At 40.8% G+C, this 14,078-nt stretch overlaps 1 protein-coding gene across 3 annotated transcripts in view; it reads right to left on the reverse strand.

Annotated features, from left to right (window-relative positions):
- Positions 1 to 14,078, reverse strand: part of LDB2 (LIM domain binding 2) — a 224,910-nt gene that overhangs the window by 56,762 nt on the left and 154,070 nt on the right. The window lies entirely within an intron of this gene.

A 14,078-nucleotide genomic window follows, 5' to 3' on the forward strand; every position in this document is an offset into this window, starting at 1 on the left:
TATGCAACTGATGTTTTCCATCTCCTTTTTTACAGATAAATTTGGATGTAACCACAAGCCTGGTATGACAGAACACTTCAGTTTATAATAGACTGATACTTCCATACCGAATGACTCATTGCTTTGCATGCATTAATCAATCCACCGTAATTCTGAGTGGTGGATACATAAAAATTGCCTCCATTTTACAGAGGGAAAAACCAAAAGATTTAAACTGTGTTTTGGAAGTATTGAGATAGAAAAGTCCCCATCAACAGGCAAGATTAGAGCTTATTAGTTCCTAATTCTTATTTGTCTATTTGGACTATAAGGTGACTCATGCTTCCCTCATTTACTGAATACTTTTGAAAGTAATTTCTAAAAAATTTATTTTCATAGGAATTTTGCCAGCATATGAACAAAGGCTCCTGACCCTAAAAATGTATTTGCAAGTGGGTGTTGTAAATTAAGAAGTATCGTGTTTTCACAGAGCTACTGTGAAAACTGTTTCTGCTCTGTGCATTACAATGTGGAATATTGCATGTGCAGTCATAATGCATGTTATATAATGAAAATATACAAATGTAGAAAATTAGAACTTGTTAAAGCTTTTGCTGTATTATTAATGTAATTTAATGTACAAAAATATGCCACAATCTCTGGAAGTGGCTGACAATTCAATGAATACGTTGAATGACTATTCTACAACTCTAGCTCCTAAAAAACTCCACCCACTCACCATGCATATATTAATTTTCTACAGTCTTTTAATTTAATTTAGAAAAACTGAAGTCCAGTGTATTAGCATAGGACTCAACTCAGGCTTTAACTCAAATTTTTCCATGTTGGTATGGTATATAGTAAAACGTGAAATTTATCCATCAAGTTAATTTCTTGCTCCCCTAAGGCTAATTAGTGCAAATTAAATTTCCTGCTAATCATCCTAAGCAGTGAATGTGTGATATGAAAATCCAGCATTCCTACTGATTGTGATAAACCTCTGTTCATGTGACTTATGCACTGCATAAATATCTTGAAACTATTTTAACTGCAGTTTATAGACGGTTCCCAAAGTAGCATGGTCATATGGTGTTGCTTTTTGCCTTGTATTCACGGCTACAACACATTAAGGAAGGCTAGAAATACATTAAATATATTATTCTTATTACTTTTCCTAGTGAGCATTATCTATGTTTGCCACAGGGATATGCTACTGTGAACAACAAAGTGGGGGATCGAAAGGATGAAGAGGAATAGAGGTACCCACAAGGATATACCCCATGGTAGCTGATTTTCAATGACAGATGTGCATGCTGACCCTGTCTGTCAGTAAAACTGAAAACAGCTAATGCAAATGTCCAGCATAAACTACTAAAGCTAATATTCACCTCCAGAAGAAACATTCATGGAAACGCGTATTAATAAGCAGACCTGTCCTTGGGTCACCATGTTGCCTTGGCACAGAAGACTGAAGAGGTTTCAAGGCTTTGGTTCTCTTCCTGAAGCACTCAATGGCTTAAAAAGCTCATTTCATTTCTAGGATAAACATGAAACTCTCCACAGGGGTAACAAAGCTTATTTGTGCAGGAGATGGTATTTCCAAGAACAACAAAAGGCTGTGGAACAGCTCCTATGAAGTCTAGGGCTCATCACAAACTTTGTGCATTTTAAGCACAAAGGACTTTTCCTTGATTTTTTCTCCTCCAAACTGTAGTTGTGTATATAAGACTTCAAGCACATACGTGTGCGCACCCTCAGCTCTGCTGCATGCATACATGCAATCCTTTCCTGGGCATAGGAATATGAATGTGACCAACGTGTTTTTCCTTCCCTTCTTGCCATACATGGACACGCTCAGGTGTGGATGTACACACTTGTCCTGGTTTGAGGTAAAACAGAACCAATTTTGTTCAGTAACTTCGATTCTTAGCTGGGCCTCTTCTGACTACTGAAATTAACAGCATATTGTGCAGACAATGTTCACTCTCTCAATGATAAGACCAGTGTTTATAGCTGATGCCCAGGCATGGTATGCAGAGAGGCTCTTGCTTATACTTATTGCCATAACACCCAAGGCCAACCAACTTTGTTATTTGCCCCATTGGAGGGTTGGAAGCGGAAGAGCATAGTGGGGTCCCACCTGCAAGGAGGAGCGGACAGGACAGGTGACCCAAAACTGAACAACGGGGTGTTCCATCCCATCTGCCTCATGCTCAGTATAAAGTCTGAGGATCAAAGGGTCAGCTCTCTTCCTTCAATGGCCGACGTCTGAGGAGGACTCTGTTCGTCTGCCTGTGATCCTGATCCTGAATGCAGATCGGGAATCCAGTTCCCGTCCGTCACTGAGTCAGCCTGGGACTGCCCCAGTGCCACCCAGCGTCGTGATTGTCATCTCAGGAGCTTGATATGGTTTTGTATATATTTCATTATTTCCTTTTATTTTATTATTAATATTCCATTAAAGTAGTTTAGTTCCTTCTAAACTCATAAGTCTCTTTTTCCCTCCTCTGCCTCTCTCTTTGAAGAGGGGTAGAGGAGAGCATCTGTCGGTCCCATGTGGGGTCCCCCAGGTCCCCAGTAGCTGATTTGTCCTAAACCATGACAACACTCCAGTTGTGTCTGTCACTGTACATCTCAACAGGATTTTGGCAACACCATGGATCTTCTGCCAGAGACAGCTAAAGGCTACTTCCTAGGAGGACTCCAAGTTATGTGAAGGCAGGATTGTGGAACAACTCGATACCTGTGGCCACTTCAGGATGTAGTTTAGCCATCTTTGCACCAGAAATGTGAACTCACACCTTACAGAGCACAGAGCAAGCTGGTCTTGGGTTTGCAATTTCCTGGAGGCAGCCACAGGTAATAATGGCAAGTATAGTCTAAACAGTACATGGTGTAGTATCTTATCACCCCAACAGGGCTGAACGAAGCCTTATATGCTACTGCCATTGGAATTCCTTCATGGTTTAGAGCTTGGCTTTTAGTTCACAGAATACACTTTTAAGAATGCATCTCTGTGTGTGGTTTTTTAGTGCTCCTCCCTCCCACACCACACTTCCCTAAAGGAGCATCGTACGGACACCCTTAGAGCCAGTGCACAGATCTTTGCCCCATGAGTCCCGAGACTGAGTATTTGCAGTAGCAGTTTGAGTATGGGGAGGCTCTTGTAATTTCCTTTCCTGGTGTCAGGCCCTGAGAGCACCTCTGCTCCAGGCTTGGGCTGCCGAGCAGATTTTCTTTCCAGCTTCTCAGGGGAATCATTGCCCAGCTCCTGCAAGGCTTTCTGCCTACATCCTTGTGGAGTTCCCTGCAACCGGATCTCCTTCCAGTCATGTCTCCTATCCAACTGTTGCTCTTTATTCTGTTCTACCCCCGTGGTCCAACCCTCCATTTTCTCTCCTTATGATTGGTGATTTTGCATTGGTTATCTTCCAAGCTCACTGTTCACCTTCCAGTATCTCCCTGTCTTCTCTTCTCTCCCTCTCCTCACGTGTTGCCCCTTTTCCTCATGCTCAGGGAGGCTCACTAACCCTTCCCAAACCCACCCAATTTCTTCATTCTCCTTACTTAAGCAGGCCGGGCATTCTAGTCTCAGCCTCCTTGTTCTCATCCACTCTCCCCGAAACACCAGCTTCATGCCCACTTTCTTGGTGACCTTCCTACCCAGCCAGGCTGCCCCAGCTCCTTGTCCCGGGCTCCTTGCCTCAGCAGTCTAAGCCCTCCTAAACTCCTATGGGTTTTTTTTCCCCAAGATTCTTTCTCTGTCCTTTCCCCCACTCTGCCTCCTCCTAACAGCAGATGCTTTCTCCAAACAAACTCCATGTCTCCTTCCTTCCTTCAGCTTCTCATCCAGCCAGGGACGAGGCAAGAGGACGTCTTCCCTCTGTGTTCCCCACCCAGCCAAACATCTCCCCATTCCCCATGTTTTTCTCACTGACTTCCAACTCTCCCTTACTTAATCAATTCACCCTCACTTAATCATCCTTCTTCTTCTCCTTTCACCTCCCAGTTACTATTTCTCTCCCATCTCCATCAATGTCATCTTGCCCTGATTTATTCCCTTCTCTTTTCTTTCCTCCGCTTTTCTTTCCTCTACATTCAGGTGATGTTGCTTCCTTTGCAGGGCCACCTGGATCCTGGGTGCATTCACCAGGCGCGCAGAAGGAAAAGCCTCCTGCTCTCGCATGCAGCACTGGCTGAGCCTTCCCCACAGGCTTTGCAGTGGAAATGCCCACAAGTTCACATAGCACTGAGCTGCAACACATCTAGTTACTCTTTGCAGTTGGCATGTGGATAGCCCCATTGGACTCCTATGAGGAGCCTTACTATGTTCCTGGGACATGGGAGTCCTTGGAAATTTTGCCTGTCAAACTCTAGTAAAGCCTGCACTGAGTACTTGAGAATGGGCACTTTTCCCCACCAAAGATTTACAAATTTGCTAAATTCTGTCAGATTTCCACAAAGAGGACAAAGGGGAAGCCCCTGCCACAAGGTGAGCAACCCTACTCTAGAGCATACAGATTCCTGGGCATTTAAAAATAACAGAGTTCCAAGACTTTTGTAACACGAACAAAACATTTTTCCATTTTAGGGGAAAGAAGAAATCCTTTTTGGCTTAAATAAAAAAGAACGAACTAAAAGCAAAAACAATTTCAGCTTTATTGGGTCAAGTTTGGCAAAATCATAAATAGGTAGAAAGAAGGCCTTTTAATGGGACTTACCAAAGAACATTAGTAAGAGATGCTATATCATCTGCCTGCAAGAATACATTGGAATAGCCATGACTGCAGATGCTGAGGCTCTGAGTCCAATACTCAGGCTTAGGAAAGCAGATGTAGGTTCGTACCTGCATCTATACAAATACTAACAGGCTCTTAGAGTCACATTACCCAGAAAAGACATTTTTATAGTGTGAAATGTGACACCCTGCATTGTAAGATACTGAGTATACTAGAAGGAAAATTCACTTGCCCCTCAGCATTCAGGCTTTAATTCCAGATCACTGGAATGCTGCTTTAAATCATCACTTTGTCCTGGGCAGCATCCCTCATCCCTAGCTGAGTACCTGAGGATGTACTATTTCCAATGAGAAGCGGGCACTGCCCCTTAACACTTGGTTCATTTGTGCCAGCAAATCCCCAGAGAGCAAAGCAAACTGACAAAGATCAGCTGGATTTAGCAACAGGTAATAGTTATTTATATGAAAATGTCTATAAGAAAGGCTTATCTGAAGTGACTATTTTGCACAAACTATAATGCTATTGTACCTTTAGCCTATTCAGTGGTGTAAAAGCTTGGCTACATGTGATTTTGTTTACCTTTCCAGTGAATCAGAGACCTAAAAACAATTTTAGAATTGAAGTAAGACACGTAGACTTGTGACGCTCCCACAAATATAAGCAGTCCAGAAATGAATTAATTCAATCTATGAACATAGGCAAGAAGCTTTATCGGTCAGTAGCAGTTATATTATATATAATTTCTTAAATAGCATTCCTGGGGAATTCTAAAGAAAAGAATGAAACCATCCGACATATTAAATGGCCCAAGGCCTGCCTCTCTGGGAGGGAGGCAATTAGGTCACGCTCCTGCTTTTTGGCCTTGGCATGTAACGAGAATGATTAGGCTGCCCCTCTGTCATCCTGATCCCAGCAATCGTTATTTTCATGCTGTCCTTTCATTTATTTCCCCTTTTAAATATGTTTTCCTGAGTGTAAAATACCTTATTCTCTCATGAATATGTTTAAGTCTAAAATTATTTTTCCATCCCAAATTGAGCCAAAAATCCAATGATCTGTAGGTGGGAATGGGCATAATTTGTGAAGTTCAGGGGTTTTGCGAGCTTCAGACTAGCTATGGGCAGAAAGCCAGTTAAAAAAATAATTTGAAATGTAATTGTGGTACCACCACACACCATGTGGTGGTGATGGTACTGTTAGCGGGGTTTTTTCCCAAGGAAGATTTGAATAAAATAGAAAGTAAACATGTTTTTCTATTTCACAGGAAACTGGTATTATTTGTGGGCTAGGAATAGAAGAACACTTCCCCCCTTTGTGTCCCAAAGCTAGGCTGTCAAAATCTCAATGCCCTCTCTACAGAATGAAGGTTCACGGCCTCTTTGCAGGAGCAGGGCTTGATAGCAAACCTCTCCTTGCTCACTGAGCTGCTCATGTGTTGCCTTTACAGTAGAAGCTCTCAGGGGCAGAGAGTCAGATTTAGCATGTACATATACACCATCTAAGATAACTGCCAAGTTGGTATAGAAGTGAAACAATGGAAGTGTTAATCAGTGAAATAAAAATACTGGGTTTATTGCTTCCAGGCTGGTTTTTGCAGCTCTGAATCCTGTCAAGTCCTATGTCTTCAATTAAAGCTAGGATATAAAATAAGTAATAAACCAGACATGAATATAAAAATATAAAATATAAAAAGCCTTTAAAAGTTCCACAGAATCAGCAACAGAATGAAAAAAAAAAAACCAACAAAACACCACCCTGTGGCTATAGCTTAAAGGAGCTCTGTCTGGAAGCTCTGGTGCAGCCTGCAGCTGATTATCTCATCAACATCCTATAGATGGGCTCGAGAAACTCCACTGGTTGGGGCTGTGGGTTTTTTTGGCTCCCAACACAAAATGTTGAGCTGTCCTGTAAAGCTCTACTCAGACCATGGAAGTCTCTTGCTTGAGAGATTGTCACAGTTGGATCTCAGTAACTAAATGGAGATGCCACAACCAACCCTCCCCCAGCCAGATGTAAGGGCTAGGGAACCAAGGAGAAGACTTCCTATTGACTGCAATGAGGTTTCCTGAGCATTGCAGAAGAAAGCCTCAGCTTTCTGTTAATTGTTAATTGATATGGACATAGTTAATTGACATCTATGTGGGCCAGAGCTTGGTATGTTCATTTACATATATTTTTATAACTTAAATAAATGAATCGGAACACACAAAGCAAAAACTTCATGGAGTTACATAGTGATGTCATGGCTGTTTGTCTGCCTGTAGTTCTATTTGCCCAAATTTGTTCCAGTGAAATAGCATATCAGGTGTGTTCCCTCCCAGACACAGTCCATCTGGCTGGGATGTAGAGGGAGGGATCCCTCCATGAAGGTGGACAACAGTAAAGCTCCAGTTTTCAGTACTGTGACCTGCTCTCTGGAAGAGCTGCAAGGCAGGCTGCTCGTGGGAACGCCCCTCCACCTTTATAAGACCTTATCTGGGGAGCAGATTCAAACCCAAACAGCGTGGATCTGTCAATTCCCAGGAAAAGCTACTGTTAGATGTGATAGCATGGCATGAAAGGCAGTGAAAAGACAGTCTAATATGCTGTCTCAGAGACGTGTGGGCCATGTTGATTAAACCACCCACGTGTATCCAAGGCAGAATCTGGCACACACAGGCCTGTCCTCTTTTTCTCCCTATCTAGTGGGGAAGATTGAGCTCCCATCATTTAGACTACTTATAGGATAAAAATTATAATGTATGATTAATTTCCACTTGTAGGAAATTTCTAGTTATTTATACAAATTAAATAGTAAGTAAAATTAAATGTATGATTTTTAAAATATTAAAATGGTATTAATAATAATATATTAGAGTATACTAGTATACTATAAATAATAGTATACTGGTAATATACTGCATTGTATTTAAACATTCAGAAAACATCTGTATAATCTACAGACATTACACATTTTAAACTCCATGAAGTTTGGAAGACAGTGGAAGTACTACCTCCATATTGCTAATAAAGCACAGCTTTTTAAGGAGTAAAATTAGCTGGATATACATTCTTCCCATTCCCTTTCAGTTTTGTTTTTATCTTTAACAATCTACTTAGCACTTCATAGAAATTGAGGAAATCTAAGGTTTCTAACCATTTTGCCTTTTTTTCTCAGTTTTGTAACAAAACTGCACAGTGGGGTGAGTAACATGGACTCAGCAGTGTGATGAGTGACTTGAATCCTTTCCACATCCAGAACCCAAGGTTTTGGGGTGTTTTTGTTTTGAGCCATGACACATTCATGCTATCTGCAATATCTTATTTATTTTATGTCAGTAATATTGCCTGCAGCTAAAAGTTATAACCCAAAATACTAAAGCTTACAAAATTGTAAATGTCTAGGTTTCCCTCTCCAGTTCCCTCTATCCTGTGTAAATCAATCGTTGTGTTAGATTTGACTCTGCCTATTCTTCAATAAGTATTTTCTAACAACAATTTACCCTGGTGAGGATTTGCCTCTATAATTTTGATTCAGTTGACAGTGTATTTCCTTTTTTCAAAAGTCTGTAACTAGCACTTCAATCCTCTAAAACACACTTGAGTCAAGAACAAGTAACAGAAACTTCATGACAATGAGACCTCAGCTTAACTCCCCACACCTTATGACCATTATTCTTATAGACACATAATCTGCAACTCAGTTTTAAATCCATCATCTCTGTGAAGAGAGGCAATATTTTACTATAATTCATTTTGGTAAAAACAGTCAGAAAACAACTATAAAAAGCTCTGTGTGTCTCAGTACAAAGCTAAACTGCATCAGCATAGGTTTTCAATAAGGCTCAGAGAGCCTACATATTACAATAAAATTTCCTCCCAACCCTTTCCTTATTATACCTGCAACACTCTACCAGTCTTTAAAGAATTGGTCACCTTAAAATATAGAGTTTTCAGATCTAGAGTATTTCAGCCTCGGGCTAAGACAGTGTGGACCACAGAATGTGGAGACGAAGTGGCAGAATCCAAGACTCCTGTCACAGGATGGCAGATGGGCTTGGAGGGCACCTCTGGGCATTGTCTGGTACAACCCCCCACTCAGAGGAGGGTCACCTGCAGTGGGTTACCTAGGACTGTGTCCAGTCAGGTTTTCAATATCTCCAAGGATGGAACCTTCATGACCTCTCTGGGTAACCTGTGCCAGTGTTTGGCCATCCTTCAAGGAAAACACTTTTTCGTATGTTTAAATAGAATTTTCTGTCTTTCATTTTGTGCCTAGTGCCTCTTGCATTTCACTGGGCAATGCTGAGAAGAGTCTGGCTCTGTCTTCTTTACTCTGTCCCCATCATATATTTGTACACATTGATAAGACGCCCCTTCTCCAGGCTGCACAGTCTCAGCGCTCTAAGCCTCTCCCCATATTGCAGATCCTCCAAGCCCTTAATCATATTCATGGCTCTTCTCTGGACTTGCCCCAGTACAACCATGTCTTCTTCTAAATGGTGAGCCCAAACTGAATATCTTACTCCAGATGTGTCTCACCAGCACTGAGGGAAGGATCACCTCCCTCAAACTCTCCCTAATGCAGCCCAGGAGGCTGTTGGCTTCTTCGCTGCAACGGCACATTGCTGGATCACAGTCAACCTGAACTCTCAGCTCCTTTCCTGCAGGTCTCATATCCAGCACCTCAAATTGAAGCACAAGTAGCAGAGCACTGGCCCTGCATGGCTCTGTACCAGCTTCAAGCTTTAAGCTTTCACTCTGTATCCAGTGACAACACTCTAAGAACTCGGGGAGTATGCTAACCAATCATAAAATGAAAACTCAGAGCCCATACAGTTTGTTGCTTAAACAACCGAATTAGGTTTCTAGTAGTACAGAGCAGGCCAGATTCTTACTCCACATTGAAAAATTCAGGATTTCTCATGGCAGGCACATTTCTGAAGAAGCCTATGGTCTAAGCTGATTTTTTAGGCTGGAGGGGAGAAGGGTTTGAGAGGGTTACCCATATTCTTTTTCCACAGACATACCTTAGATGAGGAAGCTCCAGTTTTAACTGTAAAACTTCCACATCTTATAAATCAAAACCATCACTCCTCAGCAAAGATCTATAGACAAATATTTTAGCGAATAGAATATTTATATTGGCATAAAAAATCTGCACTCTGAATGAGAATAAAGCCAGAACAAATGGCTTGCCTGGCTGCAGTATACAGCCACTCACACTTCTGTCTGTGCTAATCATTCTGTTTGAAGAAATAGTATTTCAGTTAACTTTGTTCAACAACTGCAAAGAAGAAAGTTTTAAAGGCAAGCCAGAGAGGTTATTCACAGCTGTATGACAAACCACTGTCAAAACATAACAAACCACAACCAAACTCAAGCAGAAAATGACAAAATGTAAGACCGTAAAAATGATGGAAATTGTGCAGGACAGGCATTTTAGATGAACAAATGCAATCTGTACCAGCATAAAGGACCAACACAGCACAGAAAATGATACCCAGAAAAGTCGTCTCAAGAAATAAAGGCAAAAACATAAAATTCAAATGACAGGACACCAAAAGAAACAGACAAAAACCAGGCAAACCATCCACTTGTATTAAATCAAGCACACCCCGACCCCTGACTTCATCTGACCTAACAGAATACTAAACATGGCATGAAACAAAAAATTATGCAAAAGCACCAGCAAAATGACATTAAGATAAAGCGATATTTGCCAGACCCTCACATACTGCCACAATTCTTTTATGCAGGTACCCAAGCTGGTCTGGGGCAGAACCTAGACAGAGAGCTCAAAATCAAAGCTGCAGAAAACATGTGTGTACCTTTCTGTAACATGTTCGCGCTGGTGGTGGGTTAACTGACCAACCCACACATTTCACAGCAATCGACTCAATTAATCTCTTGTTGATCTGAATTCAAATAGTTCCACGAAAATTAAGCACACCAATTACCACCTGCAAAGAATTTGGCCATTATGCTGGGGATCTTCCTCTGCCCAGATTATATAAATATTCAAGCTACTGTTATGAAAGTGTTTCGGAAGATCTGTTGTGCTATATTTGCTAGCACAAAGTTGTTCTGAAGACAGATGTCTACAAACATAATTCTACCAGTTTCTGATCTCCACTCTCTCCTCTGAACCATGTTGAGATGGGAAGCTGAGGCAGGAAAAAAAAAAAAAAAAGATCTCACGCGTATTCTAGAAATACTATTAAACGTTTACAGCCTATATGAGAGAAGAATAAACAACTGACAAAGTACTGATCTGAATAATGCATAGGTCCCTTTCACCCTTTGAAACATTAAAAGAGAAGCTGTGAGTTACTGAGACAGAGTACCCTGTGTACTGGATAGCTTTTTCGCTTCTTAAGCTCCTGATATACATCCAGGCAAAATCAGCAGCAACATATACCTTTCATTAGCTGCCACTCTGACAAATCCTATTTTTGGTTTCAGTCCAGTTTGTATCTGCCAGAAGAGCACCTCACACCACCACCATGATGCCTAATCAGAACCCTGATGAGAAGCCTGATGAGAAGCTTGAGGACACCATTCCTGATGAGAAGCCTGAGGACAAGCACAGGCTGCTGGGACCTCACAGGGCTCATCTCAGGCAGAATTTACCTCTCTTGGATGCTTTTTCCAGCTCTCCACAAGCTCCCTTCTGCTGAGAGAAAGCTACTAACAATACTTCTGACAGCTAGTTTAACTTAGTTAAAGCTACTCCTTTGCTGTGGTTAGCACAGTGTAAACACAGCCATGAGTGTGTCTATAAAACTTACTGTAGGCAGACACCAACTTGCTCTGCTAACACTCTAAGTAACCCCAACGCTACCTGTTTGCACAGCATGGCATCACGTCTGAGCAAGCAAACCCTGTGAAGAGGCAGGATATATTTGTTCGGGCTCCAAGCCAGATGAAAATGGCCACAAAACATTTGGTCAGCTCCATGTGTGGGCAGAATGGGCTCCCACAGGCATTTGCCATATAGGCATAGCTGACCTCAACGCTAGAAGACTTTTTTTCATGGCAAGACTGAAGCCCACAGGTAGGCGATGTGAAGGAGAAAGATAGTCCCTTCCCTGAACAGAGGACTTCGTGCTCAAGCACTGTCAGTCAAGCATCACAGCACGGTCCACATTCAGGTGAAAAATATCAGAGGTGAAATGTGTTGATACGTGCATCAAAGGGGACATAACATAGTGGGGAGTGTGTCTGGAGAACTGGTGGGAGGTGAGGGGTTACAGCGATATGATAAAAGATACACATGGCATTCTCAAAATCCTCAAATTGCATTCAGCACATGTGGATTGATAACCAGCATGATTTTTCTGGTAATTTTATGCTGTAGACGTATGAACAATATCTCACCAGTGGATAATATCAGTTGTCGGTTATATACATGTTTTATAACAACCAGAACACTCTTTTTCAAAAAGCTGTTGGTGGTTGGCTTTGATTTCTTTTTTTCTGCAGCAAAGCTTGGTTTCCCACTCTCTTTCTCTTTCTCTTTCAAGCTCATGGAAGCTAACTGCAGAGAAAGTAAAAAGGTATTCAACACACTAGACAAAATAATTAGGAAAATATTCTACCATTTAAAGATGTTTTGTTGGTTTTAACAGTGCACCTTGTTTATTACTCTTAAAACGAAGGCAAGTGCCCTGTGTTCAGCTATACAAATCAAATGTCTGACAAAATAACGTCAAATAATAAAGAACCACTTTCAGAAAAGGGCAAGCAACGTAACAGGTTTATAAGCTTCAGTCAGAACACACGTTATACGTAGTTTTTAATAAAATTTTATGCAGCAAGTAATGCAGAATGCTCTTAACTTTAAAAAGGTAACATCAGTAGTAAGTGCTGTAACAAATCTGTGCTGAAGTTGAAATAGTTGAAAAGGACAGAAATGTTTTCTGTCCTTTTAGCTGTATGATACATTTTTTCCACATTCCACAGAGAGTCATTATATCATCTTCTTGATATATTTTTGCTACAATGACTCACTGTAATTTCTGGAACCACTGCAGGTAAGATGCAGTTCCCGTGATAATGCTGAACTGCCACTGTGAGGACAACTTCAGAGATGCCCTGAACATGAAACATAACAACCACCACACAGAATCATCCCAAATGCCCACCCAGACCAACACCTGTTCCTGACAACAGTGAAACTAAAAACCTAAGGAAAAAGTGGGGGAAAAGAAAGACAAGTGTGACATGATCCTTTCCATGGTCCATCACACCTGCTTCCAAACATGAACAGGTAGAAAGCTACAAAGGTGATGGTTGCATTCAGTTGCATGTGGAAATCGTGGCTACTAGCAGCTATTAACATCCACGTGAAATGAGATAGCAGGGAACCCCCTGCTCCAAGTACCAACCTAACAATTCTTAATTTAATTACAGAAAAATGTATACAAACTTCATGATCCCAGACTGGAAACTTTAAAAAAAAAAAATCTCTCTTGAAACACATTTTCTTACAGAACTGAAGAAATTCAAGGTCGGATATTCTTCTCTAAAGGTTTAGAAATAACATTTTTCTTTCAGCAGTGATGATAGGGTTACAGAGCAATGCTGCCAGTAAGAGTCCCTGTTGATATCAGGAAGAATGATCCAGATCAATAACTCGATGTTCTGATATCTTAAAATGCATATGACCATCTAATTCAAAATACATCTTTAACAAATTAGATATATCTTTTCAAAATCTGCCATATTTGAAAAATGTACAGAAATCACCTAATGTGGGAAAAACAATTTAATTTGGTATCTTTCACATTTGTTATGGTCAAACATGACTCTGGACTAAAAAAAATAAGATACCGCTCCTAGCAATGTAAGCATGCAAATAAGGTGCTGTATACATACACATTTAAAATATCCCCCTGGATTTCAAATAATTTGTACATATTTCACAACTGAGAATATTTTTTTTACCAGCAGCATTGCAAACTCAACTCAGAATCTGGAAACAAATTTTTGTGCCAATTACAGCAGTGAATAGTTAGACGACTTGTTTGTTTTCAAAGCCTAACACCATATAAGAGTAAGCTTTGTAGGAACCAATTCCGACTTTTGTTATAAGACAACTAAAAAAGGTGGCGGAATAAAATGCATAAAATACCAGTCCAAAATTGTTATGTTGTGGGCATCCATTACACAGAAGAGTAACAGAAAGTAACACTCCTACAAAGTTATTTTTTCACCATAACCATAGAAAAATATCTCTGCCTAAAGTCAGTCTTCCTTCAGTACAGTCATACATGAATATTTTCAAATTATTTTTCCCCCTGTTAATCCTGATCACAGTTCAGAAGTTATCGAAGGACAAATCCTGGTCTCTCATCGATCTCCACTTAAACAGCAGGA

Source organism: Charadrius vociferus, unplaced genomic scaffold (genome assembly GCF_000708025.1).
Source record: "Charadrius vociferus isolate BGI_N301 unplaced genomic scaffold, ASM70802v2 scaffold306, whole genome shotgun sequence".
NCBI lineage: Eukaryota > Metazoa > Chordata > Aves > Charadriiformes > Charadriidae > Charadrius > Charadrius vociferus.